The sequence below is a fragment of the Triturus cristatus genome, chromosome 3_2 (assembly GCF_964204655.1).
Source record: "Triturus cristatus chromosome 3_2, aTriCri1.1, whole genome shotgun sequence".
In the NCBI taxonomy this organism is placed as follows: Eukaryota; Metazoa; Chordata; class Amphibia; order Caudata; family Salamandridae; genus Triturus; species Triturus cristatus.
The window spans coordinates 224,988,195-225,004,329 of NC_140584.1; positions in this window are offsets into that span (position 1 = coordinate 224,988,195).

The following is a 16,135-nucleotide window of genomic DNA, read 5'->3' on the forward strand; positions in this document are numbered from 1 at the left end:
ATCGTCTCCTCTACCCGGCCCGTCTCAGAGTTATTTTTCAAGGTAAAACAATCTTCTTTGACACCTCGCAGGTGGCCTGGACTTGGCTCATGGAGGAGCGACCTTTGAGAGCCCGTCCCACCGCCCCCTGCCTTGTCAAAACTTCCACACATGCTTTCTCCTCCTCCCAAGCCACAATGGAGGCAAAATAGGTCCCACAGGAGGGGAGACCAATGGGGGGATCATCACGATGGCCGGTTGTTGAGTCCCAGTTGTTGATCTCTTCTGGAGTCCCCCTGGCTCTCGAGGACTGCAGCTGAGACACTTCACTGATCAATCTGAACCTTGGTCCGGATCCATCTGAGACGGTGCGCCCTGCCTTATCTGGTTCTGACTTGTCTCGGAGCCCCGCGCTTCAAGGATCCAAGGATGATGCTGGAATTCGACTCTGGGGACCAAAGGTCTGGAATTGAGAAGGAACTCTTAAGTTCATTTATCAAACAGCTGAGGACAGTATGATATCCGTCTACATGGAGGGGTCCATCATTGCCACAAACTGCCCTGCTAAACATTTTACCTTAGCTCTATTTTATTGTTATTGTTGAGTTTTTCTCTTTCAGGGCGACAGATGCTTCAATTTAGGAAGTATAGGGTGGGCGGCGTTCGGAGGCATTGGGGGGCCTTTGCCCTCCGAATCTTTTTGTTTTGGCTTTGTGTAAGCCATTGTTTCATGTTTCTGAAGACACCTTAATATTTGTACACACCATCGCCACCGACAGCCGACATACCACTTTGCCAATGCCTGATCTCCACACCCCAGCTGCGCTGCGCCACTTCCCCTGGGACCCAGGTGCCCCGGGTCCTCTTGAATCATTGTTTTTCATTCCTAATGACAGCTCACTACATGCACTCATCCTCACCATTGACAGGGGATATATTACCACGTACAAGCCACATCTTCCTATCCTCGTTGTAATGTGCCGCCTTGCCTTGGACCCAGGTCCCCCAGTCCTTCTTATCCCCACACCAGTAGCTCCTCGGATGCCCACTTGCAGTAGATCCCTCCAAATCTTGCCGTGGAACGTAAATGGCTTGTGAGAGCGTATCAAACACGCAGCAGTCCTCAAGAGCGCCCAACGCCAAGCGTCTGATGTGCTCCTCCTTCAGGAGACACATCTCCTAGGTACCCACTGCTCCTTTCTCGCCCGATACGGGTTCAACAGGGTCTGGCATTCCGGCTTCGCATGTGGCTCTCGGGGGGTGGCTTTATTGACTCGGAAAGTTCTTCCCTTCACCCCAGTACATGTGACAACCAACACGCAAGGCCGCTATGTGGCCCTGTCCAGTAGGCTTGAAGAACAGGTCCTCAACCTGCTATCAACATATATCCCTCCAGCCACACTTCCCTCTACTCTCCGCCATCTTACTGAGGTGATCTCCTCCCTGCCCCAAGGTCAGACGATAATTGGGGGCGACACCAACGCGGTTATGCACCTGTCCCTTGATACGACGGGTAAACGGGTAATCCCTCCTCATCGTGCGTAGCCTGTTCTAAAAGGCTGTCGGACTGGTCAACTGCCCTTGGTCTGTGTGACCCCTGGAGGATCTGGAATCCCTGTGGGAAACAGTACACCCACACGTCCGCGGCCTACCACACCCATTCCCGCATCGATTTGATCCTCCTCCCAGCCACCGACTGCCAACAGGTCTCTGGGGTCTCTATTCTTCCCCGTGGAATCACGGACCACTCTGCCATTTCCCTCCACTTGGGAGTTACCACCGATGGGGTGCGTACAGTCTGGCGGTTAAATGCGTGGTTCTTGCAAGACAGGAGATCAAAGACGCGCTCGCAGAAGAATTGAGGCACTACTTCCTTGCCAACAAGGGCTCGGTCCCTTCTCTGGTCATGCTGTGGGAGGCCAGCAAGGCTACCTTAGGTGGTGTGGCCAGAGGTATGGTTCACATGAAACAAGCGGCACAGACTGTTCGCTTGACCCAGCTTGAGGCACAGGCCACGCGGCTGGAGTTGGCCCTTGGCGACAAGGACAATGCCCACCCCACTACACAGCTCGCGGTGATCCGGGACGAGATCCGTCAGATCTCCCTAGACTCTGCCAAGATGCTGTGGTGCTACTCCATGGCCCGTGTCTGCGGGTGGGGCGACAAAAATTGAAAGCTGCTTCACAATTTGGTCTCCTACCCCAAGACCAACAGAATCATCCCTGAAATCTGTGACGCTGCGGGTAACCACTGCGGGTACTTCGCGGGCTATTGCCCAAACCTTCGTGGGTTACTATGTCCAGCTCTACCCAGCTTGGCCCCCTGGGCCCATTTGGTTGACTTGCTGGAACGAGCGGAGGCCCAGTTCCCCCGCCTTGCTCAGGCTGACTCGACAGACCTCGCCCTTCCCTTTACCCCTGAGGAAATACATGGAGCGATCTCCCTATTGCACTCTGGGAAGACACCGGGGCCAGACGGCTTCCCGCAGGAATACTACACGACACATCAAGACTTACTGATCCCCCACTTGGTCGACCTCTTCCAACATATTATCGAGACGGGCTCCTTCCCCTCGGAGACGGACGTGGCCACTATCGTGGTCATTCCAAAGACCCAGGCAACTTCTCTCCCCTGTGCGGACTACCGCCAGATTTCTCCTATTAACACCTAAATGAAAATCTTCGCCACAGACCTGGCTCAACGTCTTCGTCCCTTGTAACATGAATTGATCCACCCGGATCAATGTGGCTTCATGCCTGCCCGCGGCACTCTTCACTGCATACGGCACCTCCACCTTGCCTTGGCCCATCGCCATTTACTCACCCGGAACCTGGTCCTGCTGCTCATCGATTTCGAGAAGCCCTTCAATACGGCTGACTGGATTTACTTGAAGGACTTTCTCATCATGATGGGATTCGGCTCTAATTTTAGACACCTTATCCGTGTCCTGTACTCCAACCCCAAGGCAAGAGTCCTGACCAACGGTGCCTTCTCGGAGGCATTTTCTGTCCGAAGAGGAACCCATCAGAGGTGCCCTCTCTCGCCGCTCTTATTCGCGCTGGTGATGGAACCCCTGGCCTGCCTCATACGTAATAATCCCCAAATCCGTGGGTGGTCCTGGTATCCACACCAGATCGATAAAATTGCCCTCTTTGCAGACAACGTCCTCCTTTTCTTGGCTGACCCGGAGAATTCTGGCCCACGCTGTCTGGAGGTGCTCCAAACCTTTGAGAATATCTCGGGCCTGCGGCTCATTCCGGTGAAGTCCTCTCTGATCCCCCTCCATCCCTCGAGAGCCTGCTTCGACTTACAATCTAACATCCCCTTACGGAGGCAATCATTTAAATATCTTGGGTTTTGGGTGACACTTCTCCCGGAGCTGGAATGGACTCTCAACCTTGCACCCCTGGTCACGAAATCCAAGGCCGACCTTAAGCGTTGGCAATCCCTCCCACTCAACCCCCTTGGAAGAGGAACACTTTTTAAAATGATGATCCTCCCCTGTTTTTTATACATTCTTCAAAATATCACCTTTCACCTCCCGGGTAATTGGGTCTGTGAGTTTGATGGAGTAATTACCATGTTCTTGTGGGGGGGCGGAAGACCGCGCATGGCCTTGGCTCGCTGCTGGATGGTGGCATGGGTGTGACCAACCTTCACCTTTACTACGTGGCCACTAGACTCTTTGTCATTCACGACGGCTTCTCTGGAGACTGGTCCGACCCGGCTTATCGAACCAAGCTTAGAACTATGGAATTTCCACAAATCCAAGCCTACTTGTATGGTGCCCCAATTCCACAGACTATTCCACTTATCACTAGAGCGGTCCTAACGGCTTGGCGCTCTGCTCTGCTCTGAGCTACACGAGATGGGACAAGAAGCTTACCCAACATACGCCTCTCTGGTGTGGCACATAGCTGCGTGAAGCATCAGCCCTTCAGGGTTTTCGGCAATGGGACCTAGTCGGGATTTCACTCCTTGGGGACATATGGGTGGGAGATCATGTCAGGGCCTTCTCCGACCTGCAGCAGCGCCACTCCCTTCACGCCACCCAATTTTACAAGTACCTGCAACTCCGTCATGCCCTCACTACGCATATCTCACCAGGCACCTCACTCCCTGACTTTAGTCCTCTAGAGGCCCAGGTCATGATGGGAAACCTGGGTAGAGGGGGGGGGGTGTCACGGATCTATCGCTCCCTAGTGAACAATGGCCCCACTACACTAGACTTGCTGCGAGCTCGTTGGGAGGGATGGCTGGGTCCCCTAGAGGAAGCAGACTGGCGAGATGCCCTTGTGGCTCCCAAAACTCTGACGACCTCCTCTAAGCTAACTTTATTACCTTCACACGTTTTACCTCACCCCGCGCACTTACACAGGGCAGGACTACGCTCTCCCCAGAATGCACACGATGTGGCCACATCAATGGCCAATTTTTACCACATGGTCTGGCTATGACCTGGTCTCGCTCCATTCTGGTCGCGTGTGGAATCAGAGCTCAAGCAAACTCTGGGGTGGCAGGTCCCTCATGATACTTTAGGCCTTCTCCTGTGAATTTTTGATGGACTGGATGGCTGTAGAGCCGATAAACGATTCTTGGGCACTTCAGTCGCGGTGGCCGAGTGAGATATCGCAGCAGCTTGGACACAGGCCAAACTCCCTACCATATGGAAGTGGCGGTGGGGAGTGGACTGCTGCGTGGCCCAGGAGGAACCACTCTTTGAGGCCCAGGGACATCCTCAAAAATGTGAAAAGGTGTGGGGGCAAGTGGCTCAATCTACTGTTTTGAGTTCAGTGCTTTCTTTTCTCCCTTATCATTACATTGTTTTACATGAGGCGGTTTGTTCGGGGGCCTTACATTTAGGCCCAGTCTCCTGGTGTCTGCCGTTGACGTTGATGGACTGTGATATATTGTGCACTTCATGCTGTCTTTGTATGTTTTGTTATCTCAAATGCGAATAAACTTGATTATCAAAAAAAAATCACAAAGGGAAAGGGAAACCTAAGGCAGGGTGAAGCTTCTGGGGGTTTGGGTAAAGTTGGCAGGACGGATTGGAGCAAAGATATGTTACCAAATAGATATCAAGTTCTTGCCTCACTCTCTACGGAGGCATGTGGGGATGACCAGCCTCTAACAATGGGGAGACAGGACTCAGTAGAGCAAAGGAACCCTGAGTTAAAAGACAAGGGCCCGAGCAGAACCCGAAGCAGGCAGATAAGGAAGACCTGGCTAACTCTCCTAAGGGCTTTGACTGCTGAGATTAAAAGCAGATTCGAGACATCGGAGGAAAACCAGAAGGAAATAAGACATGCCTGTGAAACTCTTGAAAAAAGGATAGAAGATCTCAGCAAGACTACTATGTTGGAGCATAAGGTTAAAGAGCTTACAGAAAAGGTACAGGCAAATTGTTTCCGAAATAGTCAAAGTAAAATCAGCGGAGAAAATTTCCAGAGAAGGAACAATATAAAATGTTGAATGTTCCGGAGGGTCTAATGAAAGGTGTCAGATCTCCCCTGGACCAAGGTATGTACCGTCACTTTCCCAGGGCGAGAATATCAGTTCCAAACTTATGGAATATAACATATACACAGCACTTCCTAAAGTGGGCAAACTTTCAACACTCCCCCAAAGGCAAGGCAAGAAAACAATATCACATGAGTCTCCTCTAGACCAAGGTAACACACACAACACTTCTCTAGAGCGAGATATACTTTGCACATCACTTGCCAGGAGGGCACACTCATCACCTCCTACGACAAGGAGAAGACAAATTCAAACATATGGAATATATAAATTTATTAACACAATACTTCAACCACGGGCAGGCCGAATCCATATATTAATCATGGCAGACTCTCACATATCAAATAACCGATTGAAATACACAATCAAAGCAAATATATATGTAGAAATATATATGTATGGATATAAGAATCAGAAAATAAGAAGGAAAGGAAAGAATCAGTAAAGAATCAAGAGACAGTTAGTAGCAGACACCTCACCTACTGCTTCATCATGTCACCCCACTTCGCTCAAGGGGAGTCCATTGCTTGAACCGGGTGAAAGCTCCGAGGTGACACCAGCCCCCACTCTTCAGTGACAACACGTCTGCTCCACGGCGTGAACTTCCACCGGCCAAGTCCCAGACACCTCCTTTAGTACAAGTGGAGACTTAAGATGAAGCTCCAAGTGAGCCTCGCCCTCTTTTCCCATCAGAGTCCGTACCACTCCGTACCAAGGCCACAGCTTCAGCTGGCCAGACGTCTTTTATGGCTTCAGAGCAGAGCGAGCACATACCTCTGACAAGAACCAGTTCTCTCTAGTCAGTAAAGTGTGAAAAATGGGAGGAAAGCAAAACATGCCCTCTTCACCTCTGCAGCTTCGTGCAGGCACAGAAAATGGCTTCAGTCATGAAAATGGAGTTAGTTAAGCCACGCACACAGAAAGGCCCAAAGCAAGATGAAATTGAAAAGCAAGATGACATGAGAACATGTCAAAGGCAATAGTCAGCACTGCCATAAAGCAAGGTAAAGTCAGAAAACAGAATGACATTAGACCATGTCAAAGCCAATAGATCAAAGTCATAATTCACCTAACCCAAATAACATTATACACTTAATCCCTCAGTATCCAAACATTGAGCACATGTGTGCACCATCACCCACAACACTGCACCTCGACATCCCACACCTTCTATTCTTGGCAAGACTATTCTACTAAAAGACAGCAACACACTAAAGTCAGTACAAAATGGTGGTGGTTGAGGGTCATCATAGGGTGTCTGACCACAAAAGTGGCTTGTTCACTACAGAGGGCAGAGAAGGTGAAGACATAAAAGCCTATGTTGTGAGATTGATTATGAGGGAGTTACAGATAGAAGAATTGGAAGAAGAAATTGCGAAAGATCTACAGCGTGTACACATAGTTCCTCTTATATTAAATACCAATAGGACAAAGCCTAGAAAGATTTTGCTCAATTTTTTACCTTTTCTTTAAAGGAGAAGATTTGAGTATAAAAAGGATAGAGGTTGACGGCGCTCAATATGAGTTCAGATCGGATGTTTTGAATGTTACTTCAAATAGGCAATGGGAGTTGGGGCAAAGGATGGATCTACTTAAAATGTTTGGGCGTGGTGGTTCAGTTGAGGTTCCCGGCTTATTTGAAGGTGATGCACAACAATAAAATGCTCATCTTCCACTCCAGCGATAAGGTAGATGAATTCATTAAAGACCTACAAGCAGGAGGTCCGAAACCTCAAACGACCCAGAGTATGTGGGATAAAATCTAAAAGTGAAAAGAATAAAGATAATAAAATAAAAACCACTGTGGTCAGAAGCAAGATTACTCTTAGAGTCCTCTTAAATGTTTCAATCTAACTAGTTTAAAATAATGCTAATCTCACTCAGATATAAAATATTACTTAGAGAAAATGTGCTCTGAGGGGAAACCATATGGCTTTATGCCATGTAGAGTTAGGGAAGGGTTTTCCACGGGGGGAGCACAGGGTGGGGAGCAGTGGGATAAAAGAATAAAAAAATAGTTCCTCTGAAGTCTCTTTAATCTATAGCGGTTGGTTATCCCTCTTAGTTTATATCAGGGATGGGTGAAAAGAAAGAGAGTGTCATCAAAATTATCTCAAGGAACCTGAATGGCCTCAGGGTACGTGGAAGGCGGGCAAGAATACTACAATATTTAAAGGACTGCCCAGCCCAGATTATTATAATACAGGAGACACATCTCACGGAGAAGGAAGGCACGGAACTTTTTAAGGCAAAGAAATGGATTGCCCAGGTGGCATGTACAGCTCAATCAGCCATAACAAAGGGGGTAGCAATATTAATTAAACAAGGGACACAAGTTAGCCTAGAGACTTATGTTTCGGATAAAGCCGAAAGGTGGCTAGTGGCCAAAGTAAAGATCTTGGCCTGTACTTTCACCCTTGCAGGTTACTATAGCCCTAACCAGGATTATGTAAATCCTCTAGGTGAATTGATGGCTGAGCTCCTTAACTCCCCTTACCCAATTATTTTGGCAGGAGATTTCAAGGCAGTTTTAAATTACACCCGAGATAGATCTTCACACAGCAGGGCATTGGTAAATCCTAAAATGTCTGGGTTGATAAAACTCCTGATGGAGCAATTGGGTTTGTGCGATATATGGCGTCATAGAGTAGGTCCACAACAAGGCTTTACCTTTTACAACAAAAAATATAGACATCAGTCGAGAATAGACTATTTCCTCATCGATTCCAATATAAAAGACAACGTCCAACGAATCAATCATGTGGGAGTTCATCTGTCTGACCACTCGGCAGTGACTCTCCAACTGAAGATTAGCGAGGGGGTAATCCAGTCTAGATGGACCTTAGATTGCACGATTCTGCAGGATGAGGGAGTCATAGAAACACTCAATAGAGAGACTGAAAAGTTTTTTAAGTACAACTGGGGCTCAGCTGCCACGGATGTGACCTGGGATGCTTATAAGGCCTTCATAAGGGGAGGACTAGGGGCGCTGACTACGGACAAAAGAAGGAGTTACTGCAAAGAGGTGTCAACACAGGAGGAATTGATCCGCTCCCTAGAAAGGGAATTAATCGACCCAAGTATAGAAGAGGGGGTTAAGACTGGGTTGTTACAGAAAATAACACAAGCAAAATCCAACCTAGCAACAATAAGATCTATGCTAAAATCTTGGCCGATAGGTTAAACGGGTTAATGGCGGAAATAGGGCATGGTGACCAGAAGGGCATTATACGAGAAAGGTCCTTGAAAGATCTGACTTATGCACTAATTGGCTCAATAGACCTGGCAACCTCTTACAGGCTACCTCTGGCCGTGGTGGCCTTGGATGCCACAAAGGCATTCGATCGGGTAAACTAGGCCTATTTAAAAGCCGTGGTAAAATCTCTGGAGCTGGGGTGAAATTTCTGCAAGGCCTTGGAAGGTTTCTACAAAGCTCCAGAGGCTATAGTGCTAGTTAAAGACTCCTTAACTCCTTAACTGACCCCATACGTATCTCCAGGGGCACGAGGCAGGGTTGTCCTCTGTCAACGCTTCTTTTTAACCTTTATATAGAGCCCTTAGCCAGGAAAATCAGAGAGAGTTCTGGAATTCTACCCTTTAAACACAGTGACTGAAATAAAAAACTGGGCCTATATGAGGACGACATTCTTATTTATACTGCAAATCTACAAGACACTCTGTCTCGCATCATGATTTTGACAACCGAGTTTGGAAAGATCTCGGGTTACAAAATCAATAGGGGTAAGACAGAGTTCATAACGTGGAACATTGAGGCAGAAGGTGCATTAAGCAAAGAAGAAATTAGATATTTGGGAGTTATGATATCAAAGGACATCAATAAAATAACTAAAGTTAACTTCGAGAAAGCTAAGAAGGAGGTTTGTAGACTCCTGAAGATGTGGTCCCATCTTCAGCTATCTCTTCTAAAAAGATAGTCCTCCCAAAGATCACTTTTCTATTTGATACTATACCCCTGCCTTTCAAGAAGGAATGGCTAAAGAAGATGCAAAGTGAGAATAGCACTTTTCTTTAGTCAAGTAAAGGCCCAAGAATAGCATGGAAAAAATTGAGAAGGAGGGTGGAGAAAGGAGGCCTGGTACTACCAGACCTACTTTTCTATTCTTGGGCTTTTCTACTGAAGAATGGGAGGACTTTGTTTAGCACATCAAGGCAAACTGAGATGGGGGGCATGTGGGCTATGATGTCAAGTCTGGAGTCAGGAGGCAAACAGGGTTTTCTGTTCAAATATGCAGACCCAAAGTACTTAAAAAAGTTAGGTTAAAGATACTGAAGGGGTTAGCTGAGACGTGGTTTAAGATCAGAAAAAAATTGAAAATCCCGTACCATAGCCTAATGGCTCCTATCTGGGACTCACCGGGTTCTCCTAAATGGACGAAAGATGCTCTTGCAAGACCACTATCAAAGGCGGGTTTTATACGATGGGAGCACATAATCACGGATGGCAAACTCATCACATTGGAAATGTGTAACCATTAAGTTGACTACCAGTTATCCAGATTCAAATATCTTCAAATGTGGAGCTGGTATCAAGACCCTGAAACAAGAATTGGGGAACAAAATGACCTGGAAGCCCGTCTGATGCAAGAGACAGTACACAAGAAGGAGCTAGTGGCTATCTACTGGCTGATGATCGATCTGGAAGATGGAAGTTTCACTTTGCCAATGGAACTGTGGGTAAAATACTCGCCTGAGGCATCGCTGGAACATCAATGGCAAGTATCTATGACCATGCTAATTTAAGTAGTTAAGTCTGCATACCTGAGAAAAAATCATCTCTTTTCCATCCACAGAGCTTACTGGTCCCCCAGAGATTATCAAAGTTTGGGAGAGGAGGTGAAGTCACCTGCCCGAAGTGCGGTAGTATGAAAGAGGATGATGTTAATAAGTAACCCTGGGCGTAGTTCGCGAAGTAGTGCTACGCGTAGCTACGCAAAGTGCACTTCGCACTACGTGAGCTACGCATAGCACTTCACGAACTGCGTAGTACCCTGTTCGCACTGTGCAAGATGTTGTTTTCAATGATTGCACAGTGCGGACAAGCAAACGGCACTGTGCAATCATTGAAAACGGCATCTTGCACAGTGCAAGCTGTAGTTTTCTGCCGCTCGAGTAGATTTTTACTCGAGCTGCAGCTTTCTCAACGCGGACTGGTAGTTTCTCATCGCGAGCGGTCGCGAGCATACGCGACCACTCGCAATGAGAAACCTGACCTCCCCGCGTTGAGAATCTCGCCGGGAGGTTTATTTTCTACGCTCGCGATCGCCAACTTGATGTTGCTGATCGCGAACGAGGAAAAAGTCTCGCCGGGATGTCATTTTGCTTGCTCGCGGTCGCCAACTTGATGTTGAGGACCACGAGCAAGCAAAAAATGACCGCTGCAAACTTCACAAACTTCACAAACTACGCGAGCGTAGCGTAGTGCTTTGCCCAGGCTTATTAATAAGTTTGTGGCTTGCCCAGAAATACAGATAATCTGGAGAGATGTGAGTAAGGCTTTGTCTGAAATGTTGAAGACTAATATTGAGGTAAGCATTATGCTTGTCATTTTTGTAAATGTGTGATCATTGGTTAAAACTACAAAAACTCAGGCATGGTTGATATTTTATTGTGTGCTATTGGCACATAGAGGGATATGCAAACAGTGGGTGGCAGCAGCCCCTCCTAGTTTTGACGTTTGGGTGCGCTCTGTTAAGTATACAGCTGCTCTGGATATGAAGGATTTTAGAGACCACGATTTTTGCCTCTCGATGCTTGAATGGTGTGACAAATAAGTGCTAATAAACAAAATCGGGGGTCCGATGATTAAGCCTTTTTTAGCCTCAACTGGTATTTCTGTCTCTCTGCTGGGTAGTGAGAGGGCGAGAGAGACAAAAAGTAAAATATGGAAGATGGAGGCCAAAGCCGATGGTGGTACAGAATGTGATCTTCAATTCTTTCTTTCCTGCTACCAGCACATGAGGCCAGGTCACCCGACCCATCCAAATGTGCAAATGTGTAAGAGGAAGAGCACTATTTCTTAGTAAAATAAAAAAAAAAAAAATCATATGGTTTGCAGTTAAAAAAGTTACATAAAATTCAATGCGATATATATAGAATAAAAAAATCAACATGCACAAAGGAAATCACATTTTTAAAAAGTTGGAATGCCAATGCACTGCCTTAAGATTAAACTTAGTGACCACCTCACAAAATTTCATCTTACCAAGATGCATCTTGGATCTAGTACATTTTAAAAGAACCTATTTATAAAGATTATGTTCATAAAATGCCATAAAACAAAATAATTTAACAGCAATGTTCCTTACTCCACTGCAGTGGAAATAAATATATATATCATTTCACATACAGATTCAGTTTTGAGGAGCTGGAGGTAATAAAGTGCCAGCCTGCATTTTCTAATACTCAATACATTTATTAGTGGGATAATAAATTCTTTCTGCAGTTTAGTATGTAACTGGCAGAAAATGAGAAGACGTAACATATTTTGGGCTGATTTATGGTCACATGTGCAAGGATCCAAAAGGGATTCTGAATATATTTTGCTGGGATAGGTGACCAAAAAATGTGTAATACCGAACCTGAATCAAATAAGATAGAACCTTTTAGAATGGCAACAAGGAAGCAAAAGGTAAGGTTCTATACCAGAAACAGTTGTGATGTGCAAGCTAACCAAAAGAGAGTGATGCCATTAAGAATGAACATTGAGGTTGTGACATAAGAAGACATTAGGATGCCCAATAGAGTGCAGTATGAAAAGGACTAATAGGGAGCGATCTGAAACAAGTATGGTCCATGTACTGATAATTGGAAGAAAGGATTGCCCAATCGATGCTTCTGGTTGCAGATACCAGATTCAAAGGGAAAAAAAAAAGAAATAGGGAAGAACCGATTAAAATGAGAAAGGTTTGAAAAAATCTCCAGCAAGCAGCTTATAAGGGTGGACGGACGGGCATCATGAGAAAGATGGTCCTGAATCAGTTGTGCATAATTGAGGAATGTCTTGGAATGGAGCCAGTTGATATGGTGAAGCAACAGGGTGCAGGTGCAAGTTATTCAAGGGGGTGCAATTTGGCAAGTTACAGAGGTACATCAATGTGTTCCAGATTTCCAGGTAGAATTAGAGGCTGCAGAAAGGGGACTACTTACCTATGTGGTCATTATTTTGGGAATGTTTATGACTGATGAATATTACTTATGATCAGCGATTTCTCCACCCCATCCCTTCCCTTAACTACATTCTCGGTCTCTGTGGGATTTGGAGGCTCATGCAGCAGCTTTCTGTTATTGAATTACCAGAGCACAGCTTCACTGACCATAAAGGGCTCCCAGATAAGAAACATTATATTGGTAATAAAATAAATGTAAATGTAGAAGGCTCTTAACAGGCTGTGTCTCTATATACAACCCTTCTAATTGAGCAGTTAAGATACTGAATTTTCTATCTGGTTTTGTATGTCACAAAGGGACAGACATGTTGAACATTGAAATGATGTACCACTGATAACACAACAAACAAGTATAAAAGTAAAACAAATATTACAAATGCAGTACATTTAGACAACAGCCAAATAATGCTTTGAATCACTAGTTCACAAATGAACTGGAAGAGACTTTAACTATGTCCCTGCAACATGACGACCCAACGTCCTTCAACCCTATTTCTGACCTGAGTATCCCACATAATAAAACTGAGGTCTGCCGGCTAATAACTGTAAGCAGAAACACGTTGAAATATTATATATGAATAGTTCATCTTTATGGATCATGTAGTTCTGATGACTTGGCAAGGGTTACATTTTTCAGGACTATAGGCCAACCCTGATACTTGTCTAGTGTTATCATAGTCTATTATATATACAATTACTTCTCCAGGGGGTAAACATCGTTCTTTTCATTCCTATTAGGGAACCATTGTTGGAATTATTGAGAGGTGATGACAACTACTTTATCCAAAACGAGGCTTATAACAAGCAACTGATGTATGGTGCAGACATTCATCGCACATGTTTTTGTGCAATGTTGGAAGAGCGAACACTATCATGAATCATCCACACTATTTGGGTGAGAGTTCCATCATGTGTTAAGTGTGATATAGAAGAGACACTTTAGAACATGCAGGTTATATAATTCAAGTGCTGACAGAAATCCCCAACATGCTGCAATGCATTGCTTTACATAGAACTTAGTATGCAGTCATAATTTTGGAAAATTGTGCGACTAGTAAATATAGGGTCACCAATGTTTACTTTAACTTTTCTTCCCTTTCCTCTACACCTTTGCTTGCCTACCAGAGGTTATGATAACTAATCTGAAGACTATTGATTAATAAGTTAACATTATTATTTATGATGATGTTATCAGGAACAGCTTAAACAGTATGTTATAGTAGTGCAAAGATAAATATCATAGTGGAGACATATTAAAGGCCATGTCTCTGTTAGATACAAACCTTCTGAAGAGTTTATTACACACAGTAATCTGAATTTGATTCTACACTTCACAAAAAAGACAAACTTCCTGAATATATAACATTAATTCTTGAGAACACAGGAAAACTTACAAATGTAGTGCACATATTGAAAATGCAATGCAACATTTTCACAGTTGCTAAATAATACCCTCATTTTAATCAGTACATAAATGAAAATGACAAGATTTTACTTTAGCCGAGCATGTGCATCCTGCTTTTGGGCCCAACATCAACTACTACCAATTGTGACATTGAGACTCATGCAACAAAGTTGATGAGCACCTGCATCTCTTAGCCAATAGAGTCTACAATCAATCTAAAGCAACATGGGGCTTATTTACAAGGGAATGGCATCAAGCCTGGCATTAAGCATATATTGCTATCGCCACGCTCTGCCATTCTGAAAACTCAAGGATGCACCATATTCACAAGAATGTGGCGCACCCCTGCGTTTCCCCTAGCGCTGACGCTAAATCTAGCTGCCTAAAGCCAACACAGGCAGCCTTGCACCATAGTGAAAGGGTGTCTGCGTTCAGGGGAATGATTGTTTATGTGCAAGAAGGTGTCGCTTCCTGCACATAAATAATCCTGAATGGCAATTTATAACACCTATGTGTGCTGCATTGTGCAGCAAACAGAAAAGTTTCAAATCTTCATGTTGGGAACAACATGTTTTATGAGCAGGAAGGGACACCTTCCTGCACATAAACAATCATTCATGGCAATTTGCTGTTTTTATATGTGATGCATAATGCTGCACACAAAGAAACAGCAATATGAGGAGAATTTAGGCATTTCTCATCTTTTCCCCAATTTTGGCACTGCCTCCTATTTACACCACCATCTAAGTGTAAAATGAAAGGGGCCCTTATTTACAAGGTGGCATTAAGCCACGTTAAGTGGCTTTACGAAGCCTTGTTAATAAGGCGAAGGGTTTATCGCCACAGGAACATCATAAAAAATAACGTTCCTGTGGTGATAGAGGCTTGTAAATATGCCCCCTTGATTTTTCATATTCAAATTCATTTCAAGTTGAACTAGGACTAATGTGAATCAAGCATTAAATGAGCAATAGCTTTCTTACCTCTCCCAGTCTTCTATTGGTGGGACAGCACAAAACAAAGATGGTTGCATATGGTCACCTATTCAGACATCCTATTCATTTTTGGCTGTGTCAAAGCATGGTAAGGATGTGAATGGTAGAGTGTGGTGTAGTCTACCTAATAGATATGAGTGTTGCATCAGCTACAAACAGAATAAATCACCAAGTAAAACCCCAATTAACACATTACATTTTACATTCTTGCAAACAAAGAGTTTTTGGATATTTCTTTGCGACTGGGATAAGCATAGGTCTTCCAGTGTTTGCCATTGCTATTGCATCCACCATTTCGTTGAAGTAAGTACCGTAACAACCATGTGATTTTAAATGGAAGGTTTGCAGAAACTATTGGCCATGGACAATTCAGGGATAGATATGCTGATTGAAGTATCATCAGTACCTACCAAAAAATGACCCGTGTGATTAAGAATATTAGAAACATTCATAACATGGTACTGCAAGAATCAAGAAAGACTGTTACTGCCTCATCCTTAGCTTCACTACCAGATTACTCGTATTGAGAACATGTTGGAGTTCAATGTCACTTCTTCATTCACCAGCATTTTGTACAGCATCAATTGTGCCATTTAATGACAAAACTGTCATGGTCCACCTCAAACACCTTTCAATATCAAGCCCAAATTTGATCCTAACATTTCATGGTAAATCTCTATTTTCTTGAAACATGTGATCAAATCAATCAATCCGATATTTCCAACTATTGTTTCCAGGACACTGTTTTAAAATCATAGAGATTGGATAGAGATTACATGAAAAACCAATGAATGGAAACTCCTTATGTGGTTGTCAGCAAGTTGTTGATTCCACCTTTGTGGAAAGTGTCTTAGAGGTTTAGAAGACCAAGGGCCCTGATTTAGTGTTTGGTGGTTGTGATATTCCATAACAAACATGAATTAAATCCTGCTCTCCGTAGAAGAACCGCCATTGGATATAATTAACTTGTAATAGGGCAGATGGCGTATCTGTCATTGTTACTTACAGTTATTAGCCTTGATAATGCAGGTAGACCTAATCTGTGA